Source organism: Egretta garzetta, unplaced genomic scaffold, assembly GCF_000687185.1.
Source record: "Egretta garzetta isolate BGI_Z169 unplaced genomic scaffold, ASM68718v1 scaffold172, whole genome shotgun sequence".
In the NCBI taxonomy this organism is placed as follows: domain Eukaryota; kingdom Metazoa; phylum Chordata; class Aves; order Pelecaniformes; family Ardeidae; genus Egretta; species Egretta garzetta.
In genome coordinates this window covers 4,080,578-4,099,778 of record NW_009258951.1, presented here as the reverse complement: position 1 = coordinate 4,099,778, position 19,201 = coordinate 4,080,578, and positions in this window count along the sequence as shown.

Sequence of the window (19,201 nt, the reverse complement as noted above, 5' to 3'; positions counted from 1 at the left end):
TGGATGCTGGATGCTCCTGACTGCAGCTCTCCGGCCTGTGAGGAGAGATTTTTATTATCTGAATTACTCAAACCTCTTCTGCTTGTGCACTATTTCCATTAATCTCACTTTCATAAAGGTTTTCATGATTTTCAATTTTCCAAGCAATTTACAGAACACATTTCAGCCTACTGAAAGGACATCACAGGCAAACATTTGGGGTTTTTTTGGTGTACTGTGACTTTTGTGCTTATATACTAAAGTCAAAACTTTTCAACTCTGAAACAATCAATCACAATGAAAATAGTGAAATATTATGTGGACAGAAGCTAAAGAAAAGGTAAAAATCTTCATATAGCAAACATATACAAGGAGATTAAAAGCCTCCCCACAGTCCATGCAACCATCAACTGCTACTTCTCCTATACACTTCAATTTTGGTTACCAAACTGACTTTCTGGTATCTGGCAGTTTAATGACAGTGTTTAACGGCAGGGTTAGGGTAATGGTTGGACTTGATAATTTTAAAGGTCTTTTCCAACCTAAACAATTCTATGGTTCTAACCGAGAGTAGGTGAGGGAAGAAATACCTACGGAGAGGTGTAGGACAAGGTGAGCCCTAAGGGAGGCAGGGAAGAGAAGGGCAGGTATCAGATGAGAAATGGGCTTCAAAGACGGTTTCTGAGTTTCCAAAGCCTGGACCTGGCAAGCGAATTTCAGAGTTCTTCAGAAAGCATAATGTGATGACATGTAGCATCACTTGCTTGAGGAATAACGACAAGACGGATGCCTTTTGCTCCCTCCATTCTGATATAACTATTTTTTTGCTGCCTGAGTCATCCCATCAGCCTGCTCAAGTACTGAGAGATTTCTACTGGTGTATAATGCCACTGATTCATGTCCTGTATTTTAGAACTTTATGAAGGAGAGGAAAAAGCGGTCCAATATTTTTATGAAAAAGCAACATTTGGCCAAAATACACCTGATCAATTAGTCCCAGCCACAAAGCTACCAAGAAATTAGTGCTGAATTAGTGCTTGCTTAGCATGTAAGCTCCAACCCTAACCAGCCTTACCTCGGTATCTGTCAGTGCTGTAATTTTTGAAGTCAGCAGCTTGGATTATACTGGCCTGGCTGGGTGTAATTCTAAACTCTGGGACAGGGTCAATTAAAGAGAGCCATATGAAGTAAGTTAACTCTTCAATTAATTTCTGTCTTGTGAAATGTTTGCTGTGAAAGGCCACATGGAACTTTTTATTCCAGGGTCAGATTTTTAAATTATTTTTTTATTCACACTGAAAAAAATGCCTTCAAAACAAGTTATAAAGTAAATTGAATAAGTTACTCATTAGTACTTGAATAACTTGATATTTTGAAGGTCCAAAGTGATTAATTAGAAAGCATTTTCAAACAGAGAATATTTCTAAAATGATTCCTTCTCAATTTTTTTTAGCTTTGCCCTCCTGAAACAGGAACAAAAAATACTATTTACATCAGAGGAAGAACAGGGAAGGTATCTGAGATCTGAGGGTCATCTGAATACATATAACTCCACCTTCAAACCTTGCCGGCTACGGTGATGAACATTAAACTATGATAGCTTTGCTTTTAACAACCCTAATTCCAATCTCTCTCACCAGTAGATCTGTTGTTTGCACCAGTATACCTGATGGATGAATTGGATTTTCAGTTTTTCTGTCATTTTTTTCCCCAAAGGTTATAAAGCAACATTTTATGAATGAATAAATCCCATCTGCCAGCTGTTAAAAATCTGTTTTGAGGCTATGATATCTAGGTCATTTTATTTCATGACTCTGGTGCCACCAACAATAAAGTTGTTACTGCACAATGAAGGATGTTTTAGTCTTTCTCAAAATGAACTGTTAAAATAAGCCGGTAACCATTTAAGGCACTTGCCTTAAGAGCGTGATGGGCAGCCTCCCTTCCCATCGGCCTTAGCCTGTCTTTTGAGTTGTGCATCATTCATTAACACTGCAATGGCCACAGCCTGGCAAACTTGGCAAACAAGCAACTGGCCGACTGAGATAAAGATGAATGATGGCACGTTTGAAAGCACACTTGTTCTGCTCGAGTCCGGCTGCCTTCGCCAAAGCTCAGAGGACCATATTCCATGAGCCTCGGTATGCCCTAAACCCTCTTGGAGCGTCAGTCACAAAACACATGTACATTAAAATTTGGATGAGATGAGATCAGCCTTTCATGGCTCATTGAAGACTCATTTACACAAGTGAGAGGGCATATTCCTACTGTATGTAAAACCACATGTGCACGCTTAACTGCTTGCCCTACAACGGATGTTCCCTATGGCATCCCTACAAGCTTCAGACCCAAGAGAATACATTTTCTGAAAACTGTGCACATCAGAACACACATTTATCTCTCTGCCTAATTTACATGTACAGTAATTATTTGTGTGGGCAGCAGCAGCCACTGTGCATGTGGATGATTAATGAAACGTGTAAAAAACCCCACACATTTGGTTGCTATGAATGTCATACGATCTTAATAATTTTGTGCATAATTTGTGTCCAAAGCACATTTACACCCCCCCAACCCCCCCGCAGCTACAGCCTTTAAAAGCCAGTCTGAGTACTGGGAATCCATTCCCATCACTTTTAACCTTAAGACTGCAAAACTTAAAAATACAATTTCTTACTAATAATATCCCTAATGTTCTGTTTAGTTTAGGTTCTGGTAAATGGTCAGTGATTATATTATATATTATGCTAATGAAGCGTAAGATGCTATTTCCATGCCTGTCCTGATCTGGCACAATATTATCCAAGAGAAAAGGCAGAGATCCTTTCCTGGTGCACATGTCCCTCCAAAACTGGAAATTGTTGTCACTAAAATAATTGATGCTCAACACTTCTGACGTGTGTTATTAATTAAAGCATATTTCAATTAAAAAGGGAGAACAATTTTAAGGGAATCTTTTTGCCAGATGGTGATCCCTGATTTACCTCAAGCAGTTTGGATGCGGCATGAGTCGTTCCCGATTAGCTGAGGTTGATCAGATGTGTAAAATAACACTTTTGCTATGAAAAATGAGTTGAAATGATCCCATGGAATGACCATGTGGGTCTTTCCTTCTGTTGATATCTGAGCTATTTAAGAATTAATGGGAATTCTGGCTTTGTCCTAAGACTATGATTGTGGAAAAGAACCACTACTGATTCAGCAACCAGAAATGCTGTGAATACGCCACAAGTACTGCGGCTGCAGGTAGCTATTGAGCCCCTAAATCGGCTCCCTATCCTCTCCTCATCTGCAGATTGGCAGAGAAGACACTAATTATTTTCCATAAAAAAAAATATTTTCAATGAACCAACTTAAACACAACTTCAGCTTTTTCCTAAGACTTTTTTAAAGACTCCTAAGAAAAAAGAAATGCAGAACATATTTTTGCATATATCGAGTTTCTACATCGAAGCAACTTGTACAAATTCTGCACCTGGACCACGGATTTCACAACTTCAGCTCCAGCAGAACAATTTTCGAGACCTAACTGGAAAAATCTGTGCTGCAACACAGGTGAATATTAGATGGCTCCTTTCACTTTTATATACTTTCATTTCTGTCAGCTCTTAATTTGGCATGCTCATTGGTGGGGAATGGACTGCACCATACTGAAACAGCAATCATGCACACAATGAACATTAATATTTCCAGCATGTAAAATACCCCTTACACATCAGTGAAATACATGTTTTATAAATTAAACTGAGAACGCCACCATGATTTGGCACAATATTAGCAGATTATGATTGCAATTTCTTGCAGTGCCTGAATGCTGGTCCAAAACCCCCCTAGCCTTGGATCACCTTCAGCATGCTTTTCAGACTTTCACTCTGCTCTGCTGGGTGCTATGTGTAGATTTCTACTTTATAATAATATATTTTTTTTTTTAAACACTGTGAATTTAAGCTTGTTCTAGTGCCAGAACTGGTGGTGGTGCTGCAGCAAAGGGCCAGGATACCATAATTGCTGGAGAGGCTACAAATCCCTCAGCTGGTCTGGTAAATCTGGACCTGCGAATTGGACAGGATTAAGGACCATTGAGTTACATGAAAACTCACTGCAGTCACTGCATAAACTCCTGCTAATTTGAGAAGTTTTTATGTTAGGGTGTAAATAATCCTAAATCAGATCTGACCACGTCAGTATTTTATGAGCGGAGAAGGAGAATGGAGAGATGTGGAGATGGGACTGAGCTGTGAGTGGATAAAGTGTTGTCGCCTTTTAGCTTTCCTGCAGTTGTTATTTCTTTCTATGACTATCGATAAAACTTTATCTTAGCAGTAATTCATGGGAGAAGTAACTGGTGGGAAATTAGATTCTCTGATATCTTGATATTTGCCGCTGCAATATTACATGAAAGGTTAGTTGGTATCCGAGACCCCAATCCTATACACTGGGTTGCTGTGAGTAGACCCATGGAGGCAGTTCTATGATCAGGGCACTGCTAACTGCCTGACACATTAATTCCGTGGTATTTACAATGACCCTTGGAGCCTTAATATTTCACCAGCCCCACTGGCAAGAAATGACTCTTTTCAAAAGCTCAATTCAACGACACTTGCCCAGCAATGCAGAAAGTCCCTGCAGGACAGCTGGCATTTAAAGATTTTCCAGCTCACATTTCATGGCGTAAAGATCATCCTCTTACACACCAGCCGTGGCAATACTTAGGAGCTAACATATCTAAATACTTCTTTGCATACTATACTGTATTTCTTAGAGGGCAAGGTTTTCAGTTTCAAAACCTTTTTTAATTTGCATTTCAAAGTAGCTATAAAATATGAATTCCAGTGCAAAGCATTAACATAAAGCCATTCAGTATTATATATTCTGTCAAAAGCGCCAGGAAAAATTCCATAACTATTGCATTTCCATCTGGCAACATCTTCCTACCCTGAATATTTGCATAAAATATTTCCGCAATATAGAAAAATTATGAAACATAAACTCTTTACGTTATTTCGAAAAAGACGACTTCTTCACAATTGTATAAGCCAGGGAACCTTGTTATTGCAAACAAACTAATTACCTCTTTTCCAACTGTTTCAGAACAGTTTCGGAAAAACACTCCCTACTCTGTTTTTCACTTAGATGTCTGTGTAGATTTTTAAATTCATAACATTTGGGGGTTTTAAACCAATAAGAAATCACTGATGAAAGGCTGAACAAGGTGCTCCTATTCACCGCCGTTTGTGTGCTCAGTTCTACCTCCATTTGCAGCTCAGGCATGCCAAATTATTGAAGTAATTGGTGCACAGCGTCATTCCTCCCCTCACCCCGGTACTTAATCTATTGAATTAACCCTAGTTTCATAGGTACAGCTTTGCAAGTTAAAATCTAACCCAGCATTACCCTATCTCACAGAATTAGACTTTAAATACTCTATTTCCAACATTCTTCCAGATCTTGGGCAGCAGAAAAGCAAGCTGTCACGTGGCTACAGCAAAACATAGAGTAAAAAAAAAAAGGAAAATAGATAAAATAGATGTGACTAAGTTAGGATTAGATCTTTCATCAAGATGGGAATAACAGTTGGACACTGAGCTAAATCCTGCATCTGGATTATGGTGAGGCTTATATGGAGAGTGGGTGAGGAAAGCAGCGTGCATTAGATGCCCGTTTGTCACCAAGGCTTTTGCATGGATTTGGATATGTCTGTGAAACCCTCCTCCACACATGATAAATCAGCTTATAAAGATGTATTGTTGAAAGGAGAGGGTGCTCCAGGCTTTTAGGTATTAAAACTCTTGACCCAACATTTCACATGGAGAAGATAGCTCTGTTTGCTACCATCATCTGTTAAAATAATTCATAAAAGATACCACCATATTATGCTCTGTAATAACACTTTAACCCAATAGAGGTATGGATATGATGCTTGCAATAGTGGAGGTGAAACCTGCATTAAAACAAGGCAAATAACTTAGGCATGCTTTTTTTTTTTTTTCACTCCAGCACTGTCTGGGAATGTTATTCACACTGGTTCTGTTTGGTGCTGATTTCAGCAAAAAGGTTGTGTGTGTGTTCAGTCACAGAAACTAGGAATTTTAATGCAAAGCATATTTTTTCTTTAAATATGCACCCTTACCTAATACTATATTTTCTTTCTATAAATATGCACTTTTACCTAATACTTTCCATGATTTTGTGTCAACTTTCTAAGACAAGGAGGAATAAAATGTAAAAATAAGAAAATGCACATTGGTGTTTTGCACGTCCATGAAGGTTTCATGGAATAGGCAAACATCTTGCTCATGCGATTATAAATTACTTCTCAGTTATAAATACTTCTATTAAAATATAGCTACGTTTCCCAATCATTTACATCAAGCTTGATCCTCAAAAACTCATGCACTTTTCATGCTTTAAATGAAGTTCAACAGATATTAAACTTATCTCAGACACAAGCTGTTATTTAACCAAGGAAATAAACACCCCCCTGTGACACCACCACCCCCCACCCAGCTCTGTCATGGGTGCCCTGGTTAACACCAAGCACCTGAACTCAGAACAGGGTGGCACTCTGGGTCTGCAGGGGACAGCATATGTTTAAAACACAGAGGAAGAGCAGAAAAGCCAGCAGAGCCTGGGTTCACTTTTAGATCGTACCCAGCCCAGAATACCCACTCAACAGCACCACAGCAAAAACACGGGAGGAATTGGAAACACAGCTCATCCCCACGGATTTTGCTGCTCAGTGACTAGGGGACCCGCTAAACAACACCCTACACAGAGTAAAACAACAGCTGTAATGCCAAACTCAAGTTACTTTTCAGTCCCAATTAAGGGGAAAAAAAGAATAAAAACATCAGGTTATGATAAAAATTTCTTTTAACCCAACGGTCATAGACTTGCACAAAATAATAATAATAATAATAATTTTAAAATCCCTCTTTAAAGAGCCATTGTTTGAGAATAAACCAAGAGGCACAGGCTGAAATAAAGCTGCCCAGACATGATTCATTCCGGTATGTTTTTAAGTGAGTGCTTTCTATAACTCTACCTCTCTTTTAATATAGCTTTATGCTCATTCTGATGTAATAAAGCGTTATTTAGAGTGAGGCTCATGTGTCCAGAAATATTCCATAAATTCTCAGGACCTTTTACATTGTTGGCATCAGCCATTCAATCACACAAGAGTTACACTGTACGGCAAAGGCTCAAGACAAAAAACAGCGATACTGTAGAAGACCCAAATAATGCCCTTCAGTGATGCTGGAAAATATATTCATTGAAAGCCAGAGTAACTGGCATTCTTTTTTTCATACTGAGTGGGATTCAGTAACAGCCTCTAATTTCTTTGGCATGATTATAGAGAATCTCATGTTGTGTATGCCCTCTAATGCATGAAATAATGCTTTTCTGTTTGAGAGAATCAGATCTAAACCAGGGGCAGGGCAGAAATATGTTCCCAAAGACAAGGACAGTTGAAAGGACATCTATACCACATGCAGTGTTCAGGAGCAAAGGCCTATGCTGATGCTAAAGGCTATGAGGGAAATGAAGTATGAGCATTTAAAATTAAAATATCTCTTCATTGACAAAATGTGAATATTCTTAATTTTCTGGATCATTAAACCTCCTCCTGGTAAACGAGTTAAGAAACTTTGGGATATTTTTACAGCCTCAAGTTGGGTTTGGGGATGTCTAATAATATGGTGATTCAGGCTCACATTTGCAGGAGATCAGTGCCCTCAAAGCCTTCTCCAGGAGGGAGCAAGAGTCTCTCCTGAAAGGTCACACTTTGTGCACAAAGTACCAGTTGTCCAATTCCCTTCCATCTGGCTTAAGGATCAGCAAAGGATCTGTTGCATTAGAAGAGAATGAAGGAGTTCCTGCAGATATACTTAACAACTAAGTACATCAGGATTAAACGTATTGGATGGAAATAGAGAAATGGAAAAGACACACTGTGATTTGTACATGCAAAACCTAAGCTCTTCTGAGCCTCACTGATTCTTGCCATGCTGTCTTAGAGAAGATTTATGTCTCAATCAAGTGGGTTGGGTTTTTTTTCAGAAATTCAGAGAGCTCAGAAATGGGAAGGGACAGACAGCTATCCAGAACTGCCTGACAACCAACGTAACTCCACCCCATGAAGTTAATTTTATAATTATTTCAGACGCAAATCCAGAAAATATCTGACCATCAGGAAGAGAAACATCAAAACAGGCACCCAGTGGGCAAGAAACCAGGCCAAGATTTCCAGTGTTGTTGTCTACAGCGCTTCCCCAGTCTTTGGAAGAGAAGCCATGGTCATAATTTTAACTGCTTTGCATGCCAACAAATACAGTCTGGACTAAAACCACTGAATTCTCCATAGCACCTCCATGTTGCATTTCAGTTTCCTTTGAGGTAGGAAGTCCATTTCTGAAATCTGGCTCCAAGATTTAATCTTTGGATTTTCATTCCAAGTTCGCAAAATTAAACACAGGAGACAATATAAATGACAAGTGCTCTCGGCTGCTCAGGAACGAACACAGCAGGTTTTTACAGGTTAGGGTAAACAGCACTGCACTGTATGGACATACCATGAGGTTAGCATGTAAAGTATTATGACATGCTAAGCCATTTATAGTTCATCATTACACTTACTTTGCATAAAAATAAAATTACCAGGAAGGATTTTATTCCTGCATCCAAACCCTTCTCTTCCTTTCCATCCCCAAACCAGTCTTTAGAATAAGATGCTTCTTTTGTTCATCACTAAACCAGTAATATTTTATCCAACCAGCAGTACGATATCTATGACTTCTGACACTATCATAATCAAATACAATAATAATAATACGATATTCTTCTTAGCTCCTCAGAGTACCAAAGTCATTTTATTATTTTGAAGATGGTTTGAAAGCATCTTAACTACATCTTTATTAAAGCAACATAAATGTCGTTAAAGCTATCTTGGTGCAAATGTATCAAGAATACTCTTGAAATTCCTTGTTATACCTTGTACCTGAAAATCTATTTGAAATGTATTCTACTGTATTGAATTTCTGTCTGAAACAGCTGATTTAGGCAGCTGATAGAGCATGGCAGGTGCCCCATTCATTGTGTTATCATTTTATACAGTCTGTCCATAAAACCCCCAAGAGAAGGATGTACTGTCTGTCCATGAAAAATAATCCACTGTCTGTGGCTTGTGGGAACAGCAATAGAATTTTAAATAGCTTGGGAAGACCAAAGCTTGGCCATTTACATTATTCTAGCAGCATTTTTCTAGCTGAATGGCCATATTCAATCTCACAATGAGAGGAGTAATGCAATTAAACCAGCACCATAATGAGGAACTGGAAACACGGGTTTTAGTTTGAAAAACAAAAGCTTCTAAATTTTAAAATAATGAAGCAACATGACTGTTGCACACAATGTGAAGAATACATTATTGACACAGCAGTAAAATGTCAAATCTAATATACTACAGCAACATTCTACAGTTCATCTATGGCTCTTTTGATACCCTGTAGTCATGTATTTCCTGATGTTAACTGATCCTAACATTTTTGCACCTCCCAACAATTACCCTGTCCAACAGGAGGAAAAAAGTTTAATGACATGTCACCTAAGAAGGGACAGTTAAAGAAATGCAGGCACAGCCAAAGTAACAGCTGGCTGAGAGCTGGCACGTGGGGCTGAGAGCTGGCATGGCTGGCAAGAGAACTCTCTGCAAACGGGGTGGGATGCAAGTGAGAGAATAGGATATTAAAAAGGATAAAGCCATCCCAAACAGGTAAAATAAAGCCTAAAATTTCAGATGAAGAAAAGTTTAAACCACAGCCAGGTGGGATAAGGACACGACTGATGCATTGGCAAAGCCCTGGCCGCAGCTTAGCTCCTCAGGGAGGAAACCACAGGAGTTTGAGTGCTGTTTTATGTAGCCTAGATATGATAACCAAAATATTACTGTATAAAGACCAGGTTGGATGGGACTCTGAGCAACCTGATCTAGTTAGTGGTGTCCCTGCTCCCTGCAGGGGGGTTGGACTATATGACCTCTAGGGGTCCCTTCCAACCCCAAACATTCTATGATTCTATGAAAAGAGCACGAGATGAGAATGAAGAAATGGGAAATCCCTTCAAAATTTACTGTTACTTGGGTAGGACAGTGGAAATTCTGGGATATCAAGTGGAGGAGGCTCATAACGGCTGTTACTTCAGAGGCAAGGGAGAAAGAGTCACAGAAATGGAAAAGAAGGGATTTTTTTCCCCTAGGATAAGTTGCTCCCGCTCCACGGTCAGTAAAATGAGTTTTCAGGCCTCACCATAGGAAAAGCATAAGAGGAAAACGGTCAAAAACAATTAGTGGCAACACAAAAAATCCCAAGGACAAATGAAGTTGTAAAAGAAGAGCAGTTACCTCTGCAGAGGAAAAAAAAGAACCCAGGCAGAACCTGTTCCTATTGCAGTCCTGGTTTAGACAAAATTGAATGTATTTTTTAGATAAATATCTATCTCAATATAAAAAAATTAGGTTCTTTGGAGGGCCCAACCCACTCTAGATGTGAAAATATTTTCAGACTTTTACGCAGGGAAAAGCAGCGATCTTCCCTCAGCTCTAAGCACTGACCAAATGGTTTTCATATGCCATAGACAACTAAGTGATACAATCAAACAAATAATGGAAGTAATTCATAATACAGAATAAAAACCAAAGGCCCACTGCCATGCTTAGATCTCCTGAAGGCCTTTGATCATGCAGGGTAGACTTGCTAAGAAATACTGTTATGAGAGATGAGGTTTGAAGAAAATAGGAAGACCTGAATAAATACAGCATAAAAATCTCCATCCTTTAGAATAAAAGTTAATAAGACAAGATCCAAAAAATTTCAACTACTAGAAAAAGTTATTCTTTACGTCCCGTGTTGTGCTTTTTTATTGACGTCCTGGAACTGTCATGTCAATGCAGCTAATGCAAAGAAGCCCTAACAGTTTACTAAAAAAGTAATGAGGTCTATTCAAAAATAAAATGTAACAGTGCTGTCTCTGGATAGTGCAATGTTACTGGCTACCACCTCACCCATATTTTTAAAGAAATCCTATGAATTCAAGGCTGTAGCATTAATTATGTTAAATCACCCAAGAATCCATGACTAGAAAGACATATACAAGCCTACATGGCCCAAACAAATGAGATGATTGGGAACAATACTTCTTCAGCTACATAGAGCTAATTTCTTTCCATTATTTCAAGACAGAGAAATTCCCCGTCTGCTTTCCCCTCTGTGCAGCTGATGTCCCAGGGGCTGCCATGTCCCTCATGGACCCCATGTGCCTGGTACTGCCCCCCTGGTTTCCATGTTGGGAAGCTGCATTATATACAGGGTAAATGCTTGGTACAGAGGGCATGGTGCAAGGCTTTGATTAAATTTATGCTCTTTAAACCCACGTCATCTGTGATAATGTATCCATGATGAGCGTTACCAAATGTGGGAAATCAGGTGATGATTTCATCTCCAATATCCACAGTATCACTCATCAAACAAAACAATGACCAAATACATCACAAAACTGTGTCTTAATCCATTTAAGTAAAAACAAATATTACCTCAGGAAAGGATCTGCTCACAGAACTGCTACTACTAGCAACCAGTTGTGCAAGAACTCATTTTGGAAATGATTTTCTCCTGCACAGTGGCATGAAGAAATAATATATGATCATTTTTAATAGAAAAACTGACAGACAGTCTGGATCAAGATGATTTTATAAATTAATTTGTTCTTGGAATTTGACCAAAGGAAAAATGGGTTGATAACATTAAGAAGTCAACGAACCAAATAGTAATTTACACTTAATAAATTCAAGTTATGACTAAGATTTGATAATTCCTGTCTGGAAAGTTCATGTATCATCTCAATGTTAAAATTAAGACCTTTGCAAAAGTACTCAGAGATTCTAAACTGCTGTTTGTAGAAAGTCAACTTCGGTTTAGCTACACCGTGCTGGGGACAGCTGAGCATGTCACATCAGCTTCCTCCTTCTCCTTCTCTGTGCGGTGTTTATTCTGCTTATTGAGGAGTGGTGCTGGAGGGATGCTGAGCTGCTGGGCAGCCGGCAGAGCTGCCAAACCTTCCTCTCAAAAAGCAGTGCCCATGTGGTCTGGGCCCACCTCTGTCACGTGCAGAGAAGGTGGGAAATGAATCACTAACAACGAGGCACTTTGCTGCTCCAGTTTGGGCTCTTTGCTAAAATTATAATGGCTTTTTTTTTTTTTTTCAATGTGAAATAACTCACTACTTTGAGAGAAAATGCATAAGAAAATAAGGGCATTTACCTTAAATGTATTCCTTTGGCAGAACTGTTCATCACACTGTCCCTCCTAAAATGTCATGTATATCTTACTAATGAACTTTAGCTGACCCTAAGAAGTAATTTCATATGTGTAAGCAGTCAAGCTGGCTCAAAAAATTTAGTTATTGAAATAGATTTAGAATTTCCCAAAGACCAGGACAACATTTGCTATTTGGTTGCTTAAATTCATAGCAGTGAGAGAAATAGCTAATATTTATTCAGGTAAAAATATATTTCTCCAGTATATTTAATCTAAAAATTTATCAGCAGAAATAAGTACTTTCCACTTTGGGAGGATACAAACTGAATATATTTGGAAAGATACACTGTTCTGTACCAGACACTATTAAAGTGATGCTGCCACATTTCAGTGTCGTTACAGCCACTGGTATAATTTGGCAGATTTTGTTTCTATTACATATATATTATATATTTAATTCCTTCTGGTCCTACGTATCATGACTGTATTGTCTGTTACTTAGATTTCCTACATTTTTCACCCTTTTTGGTAACATAAGAATATAATTAATTTCAGCAAGTGAAATTAATTGCCTAAGGGAAAACCTGAAGCTAGAAATCACCCAGTCTCAAAAAATCTAGAGTTGGAGATGCACCACCATGTACTCTTGCCACACAAACGATAGGTGGAAATATTAACCAGCAACAGCAGTTGTTGGAAAGAAAACCAATTCTGTAATCTTATCTTTGCTGTAGTAATTTGTACCTATGACTGGAGGAATACTGTAACAGACCCCAGGCAGGAGATGAGAAAAGCAGTTGTGGCCAGGAGGGTGGTAGGGATAAACGGACACATTACCTGCAAGGTGCTGCCAGGTCAGAGCAAACCGCAGAGAGCCTCTGCTCAGCTTTTGGTTTTTCCTCATTCCCATTCAAAAGCCATTGTCATTTTCTGCACTGCTCAAATATTTGTTTCTGTAAATCTGCCTATCTGACCTCTGTCTTCTGCAGCACGGGGAGGAACAGATCTCTATATTTTGAATTTGCCAGGGCCTGCTCTTCCCCGACACATCCTAGCAGCCGGGATTGGCATGCTCTTCTGTATTCTCTCTCCTTCCATGCTCAGCTCTCAAACTGTCATTGACACCCAGGGTACAAAGCTGGGATCTCAGCGAGTCTCATTAATAACTACATATTTTAGCGTATTTTAGCTGTACACCCTAAACAGCAGGAAAAGACCTGGTCTTTTAGGTCTAAAGGAAAAACTCAGACCATTCCCAATGGGAGAGGGATCACTCCCCAGAGAGACTGCAAATACCATCAAGACTCCCTGGCTGCTGAGCATACAGCGTTTGTCAGTGCTCGTGGCGTGTGACCCTAGCTGCCAGCATGTGAGCCTGTTGGCAAATACCTGTAGAGCAATGCACCCTGACCCCCAACTCTAACCCTACATGAGAAGAATAACATAGAAAAGTAAAAGAACAGATGTATAGAACACCTTGCAAAATGGTGAAATGTGATTTTGGGGAATGTTCCTCAGACACATGAAATTCTGGATTTTCAAGATGTTGCCACGAGGCTGGAGAGAAATCTTCCAAGAATTTTCTGTAATGGTCTGATTCTGCTCTGCACCTGCCTGCTTGATTAAGCATTAAAAGTCTTCAGTACTATTGTTTTCATTTTTGGGGCCTGGCTTTGCCAAAGGCAGGGTGTGGAGTTTCCATGCCGTGGGAGTAAATGAGATATTGTAGATAATTTTTTTCTCTAATTCTTTGTCTTAGAAAACATTCATGAAGTATTGAGCCTAATTTTCTGAGGTGGAAGTTCTAAAATAAACCTATTACTTCTAAGACCCACCATCAGTACCAAACAGGGCAACCCCACCATAAGCCATCACACCAAAGCCAGCACCTGTTCCACACGTGCAATAAAATTGTTTTCAGTTCCTCAAGCAGCATGTCCTCGCTGAATATTCCCACAGAAGCATGGTTCAGAAGCGTCTTGTTAGACATTTTTGTCATCAGCTGAGATAATTTTTAATTGATTTTGCTGCTACTAAACTGCAGCGTATTAAATTGACTAACCACGATGATAGTCAACATTTGATATATAAAGAAAAAGAAATCTATTGGTGTTCTGCTACCACCAGCAGAAAGGAATTGAGATGGCCCTTTTGTACCCTGGCATTTAAAAGCCCTGTGGGACACTACTCGTAAGGGAGTTAAACGTACATACTCATTCTGGATTATTATGCTTATGTACACATACATACACAAACTCACCGCAAGAACTATTTCTGCATAAAATCCCCATTCAGAAGATAAATGACGTATTAGCCCAGAAGCATTGTGTGTTGTCTGCCTATGTTTAGAGCTGAAATTATCTGAAGCAAACTAAAGAAATTGAAAACATTTGTTTCCATGTTCACTTAGTTTCAAATGTTATCTTATAGCCTACACCAGCATTAATGTTTCTCACAAAATCATCAAATATTTGATTTCTAATTAAGCCCTTTTCATCCCAATGCTGGATTTGTCTTCCTCATCTTTAATTATGTTTCCATCTATGTTATTCAAGAGCAAATACAAAGATTTGCATTTTTACATTATATAGAAATCACATTGTAAATATTTATCAGGCAGCTCCCTCTCTCCTTTGCTGTTCACAGATTCATGAAGCCAGTCTCATAGAAAAGAGAGAGTGCTCCCCATACCAACACTCCACTTCCTTTTAGGCGTAGCTTTGTAAACACAAGAAATTGCTTGCCAGGATTGCACTGTCTTAAATAATTTGGTATCCCTTCACCTCAACTTCTCCTTGCTCCTGCAGGTGCAAAACACACCTGAGGAAAGTCAGCACAAGCACAGGTATCATTTGCATGTGAGGACCTATAAACACAGAAGCTGCAAATAGATTGTGTTCTATTTTTTAGAACCAAATCTTAATATATCACTGAGCAAAATGAATGCAGCTCTGAAGCTAACCCAGAGAGGAGGAAGGACAGCTAAGCAAACCAAGCTTTTGGTGGCAGAACTAGTGCAACACTCGGTCTTTTCCCAACTGGACCTGTTCTTCCCATCTTACTACCTTCATATTATGTAAAACCTGCTCTTATTTCATAATCCTCTTAGTTTTGGCTTCATTTTGCTATGAGGGCCCTACTAATCCAGTCCAGACAATCAGAAATAATAACAATTCTTCATTTGACCTTCCAGAACAACATTATGAGATTTTCTGGCACAGGCTTTGGTATTGTGCTAGAGAACGCTTCGGTTTGCAAATACATAAAACGTTATTATCATTAAGAACATTAATACATTTATCACAATTAACGTCTCTGAGATTCTTTGTAAGACTGAGTCACAGATTCATAAGCAGTGAATCAAGTCACACTTTCTGTTTGGCACTGGAGCTCATTCTGCTAATCATCACAAATTATATTAGCTGGGGAAGTTCCACCTAAACAAACTGCCAGGCTCCTGCTCGTACTGCCAGAGGTAAAAATCTATTTTACAGTCCCAGCTCATACTGTGTACTACCTCATGTCTGTTAAAAGCTACTCAGGATTACTGGTGGGTGTTTGAACAATTCCTGCTAATAATTTAATATTTACTTGCAGTAACAAACCAGCTATGGAGAAAACCAAGGGACGTAATATTTAATTTGAATGAGGGCAAAGCAACAGGACTTAGTATTACTAATTCATTGCAAAATCACACTTATGATTCCTATTCTACTTTTCAGAAGGATATTATTTTTCTCAAACACATCCCTCTCACCAGAGCTGTCCTGGGCTGAGTCTCAGACAAGGTAGGAATTCTATTTGGAAAGTTGGAACTGGTTTTGGTAAATCCAAAAGTGAAACCCTAATTTTGTCAATGTATTTTTTTTAATGCATTACAGTGCACACTTATTTATTATAAGCAGGACATAAGGGCAGGATTGGTGTGTAGCACTGAAGCAGATGGAACTGAGGAACAGAACAGAAAAGACTTTATGGGGAAAAAAAACCAACCCCACAGAATTAGGGGGAAAGCATTAGATGAGGGTTGTAATTTCAACCAAGAGGGACAACTTGCAGAGGCAGGACTATTTACCGTACCTACGCTGTACTCAAATTGAGACATGTTCACAGTTTCACACATGGGGAGGGTGCGAGCAGGGGGTTACTGCAGGAACGTAGCAAGTAGAACAGGAGGTAGGAAATAATAGGAAGGGAGAAGAAATAGAGGGTGGAGGAATGCACAAGTGCTGTGGTGAAGGAAAAGGAGTTTCCTTCTATCAGTGTGGAGAAACACCCCAAAGACCAGGTTTGATTAACCCGGCCTCTTTCCTAGGGGCACCAACTTCAGTCAGTTATTAGGCTGAGCTTCAGAGTATCCAAGGGAAACCAAGCTCAGGGGCAGACACTGATGTGATCTAGTAAGAACTAAAAATCTCCATATTTTGTGTCATTACATCACCAGTCTGCATCAGAACAGCAATTACAGTTCAGGATGGCACTACGGTGCAGAATACCACAGCCACAGTTTTACTGGATAACTGAAGGAGTCAGTGCTGGAGATGGGAGGAGAGCAAACCTTCCCTTCAGTCTGTGTACCATCTGGCATGGGGTTTGATGGCATCTGCTTTTGCCTTCTATCACTTCCCCTTTTTATACCAGTGTTTTAACTACAGTATGTTGTGAAATCCATTGAGACAAGATATATCAAGAAACATAAAATTCTTATGGCTGTAATATACAGAATTTTCTTGTTAGCCTCCATAATGAGTTAAACGAATACTCATACAATTCAATCCAAATGGGGACAATCTGCCTACAAACCAGAGGGTCCAAGCCCCATCAGAACATTTAGGGCAGAGATATCACTATCACAAGTCCTTTCTTTTGAATCTTGAAGACAGTATTTTGATTGAAGGCAGGTTTCTTTTGGAAATGTCTTATTTTAAATTATGTCAGGCAGGATGATGTATGACTTTCCATCAGTGTGAGGAAAAAATGATGAATTAATGGCCTGAAAGACTCTCTTCAATCTTGCGTGTTAAATTTCACTTTTTTTTTTTTTTTTTTTTTTTTAAATTGAACTTTGATAATAATGTAAAAAAATCTCAATGCCCAGCCCCCAAATACAGGCCCTGGAGGGGTAGGCTCTGGATACATTAAGTCAAGAGGAGTTTTCAACCTGCCATGAGGGGAGCCTGGGTTTTACCCTAGACCTTTTTCTTGCTTCTAAATAGCACTGCATTGCAGTATACAAACCCAAGATCACTTTAGCTAAAGGTGACAGGATTTATAAATATATGATGTTTGAAAGCATTCAGGATATTTTTTTTCCTAAGCCATAAGGTTGACAACTTCTGGTACAGCAAATTAAATATGAAAACACATGACATTGTCCAAAACTTTTTTTAGAAAACTCCACTTTTCTGAACTCTCAGGCTATGCTACAGTCCTGGATCACCAAAGGTACTAAAACAAAGGAATATATTTCATCCAAATAATACTCAGTGTTTAAAAATAACATCTATTAAAGGGCTGGTAGTAGCTAAAAAGGAAACTAACTGCTATCAAAGAGTTAAATAATTTTCAGCAAGCAGCATGTGGTAACAGCGCAGCTATTTTTTTTCTTTGTTCCATCTACAGAAGTTTGCAAGTTACGAAGAAAATGTTCTGAACTGTTGATTTTCTGGAGAGATACCCACCCACACATTATGAGTACTTGCACATTGTAAATTTTATGATTTAATGAAAAATAGTCACTTAAATTCTACCCACAGTAAGTAATATGGATTTTAGTAGTAAATCTGCATAAAAAGGTTACTATTTCAAATTTGTAGTACAGAAAATTATATACACACAGGATAAGTGGTGGAAGCTAGCAAAGCTCTACATGCATCCCATTTAAAGTATATATATAAAAAAAGTTTTTTAAGAAATCAAACACCTTGTGTCTTTCTATTTTGCTACTTTACAAAGGATTCCTCCTTCCACAGTAGCAAACTTCCTAATTTATGTGCTAATCTTGCTAAGAAATTTTTTTTATTGCAGTCCAAATTCCCCAAGCTACAAGAACTCCAGCCAGATAAGAGGCTTAATTATGAACAGAATGAGCCACAAACTCTTCTTTGCAGTTGTCTGTATTATCTTTGATTCAATATTATGCTCTATGTCCAACAATTTCACTCCAGTTCCTACTTATTACTTTACAGAGTCACAGAATATCTGAGGTTGGAAGGCACCTCTGGGGGTCACCTGGTCTAACATGCCTCCTCAAGCAGGGCCACCTTGAACAGTTTGCCCAGGACCATGTCCAGATGGCTTTTGAATATGTCCAAGGACTCCACAGTTTCTCTGGGCAACCTGTGCCATTACTTGGTCACCCTCACAGTAAAAAAAAAATTATATATTTCCTAATGCTCAGACGGAACCTCTTGTCTTTCAGTTTGTGCTCATTGCTCTTGTCCTGAACATTAGAGAATGAATATCAGGAACTTGACATGGTAATTAGCTTGAAGTAACATTTCTTTTCTCGTTAGTAGTATCCTTGTGAGGCAAAGTAGGAATCTGGTCTTTAACGTGGATTTGCTTTATGTTGTATTTGCAGCTACTCCAGCTTGTGGAGAGGGGGAAAGACCTTGGAAATTACTTTCTGCAGCATCAACCAATGGAAAAAGGGTAGAAAAATAACCATATGGTCACATTTGAAGAAGCATGTTTCACATGTTTCTAGCCCTATAGCACGACCATGTCTTCACAGAAAACAGGCTATTCAAGCACCGTGCTCAAGTAGGAAGCGATCATTCTGCAGAACCCTCGTGAACACCCGAATGATCGTTATTAGCAGAAGAAACACGTGCTGGGTGAGCGCGCCCGGGCAGGAGCGGGTCGGGCAGAGGCAGCCCCGCGGTACGAGGAACACGCGGGGGCCGGGG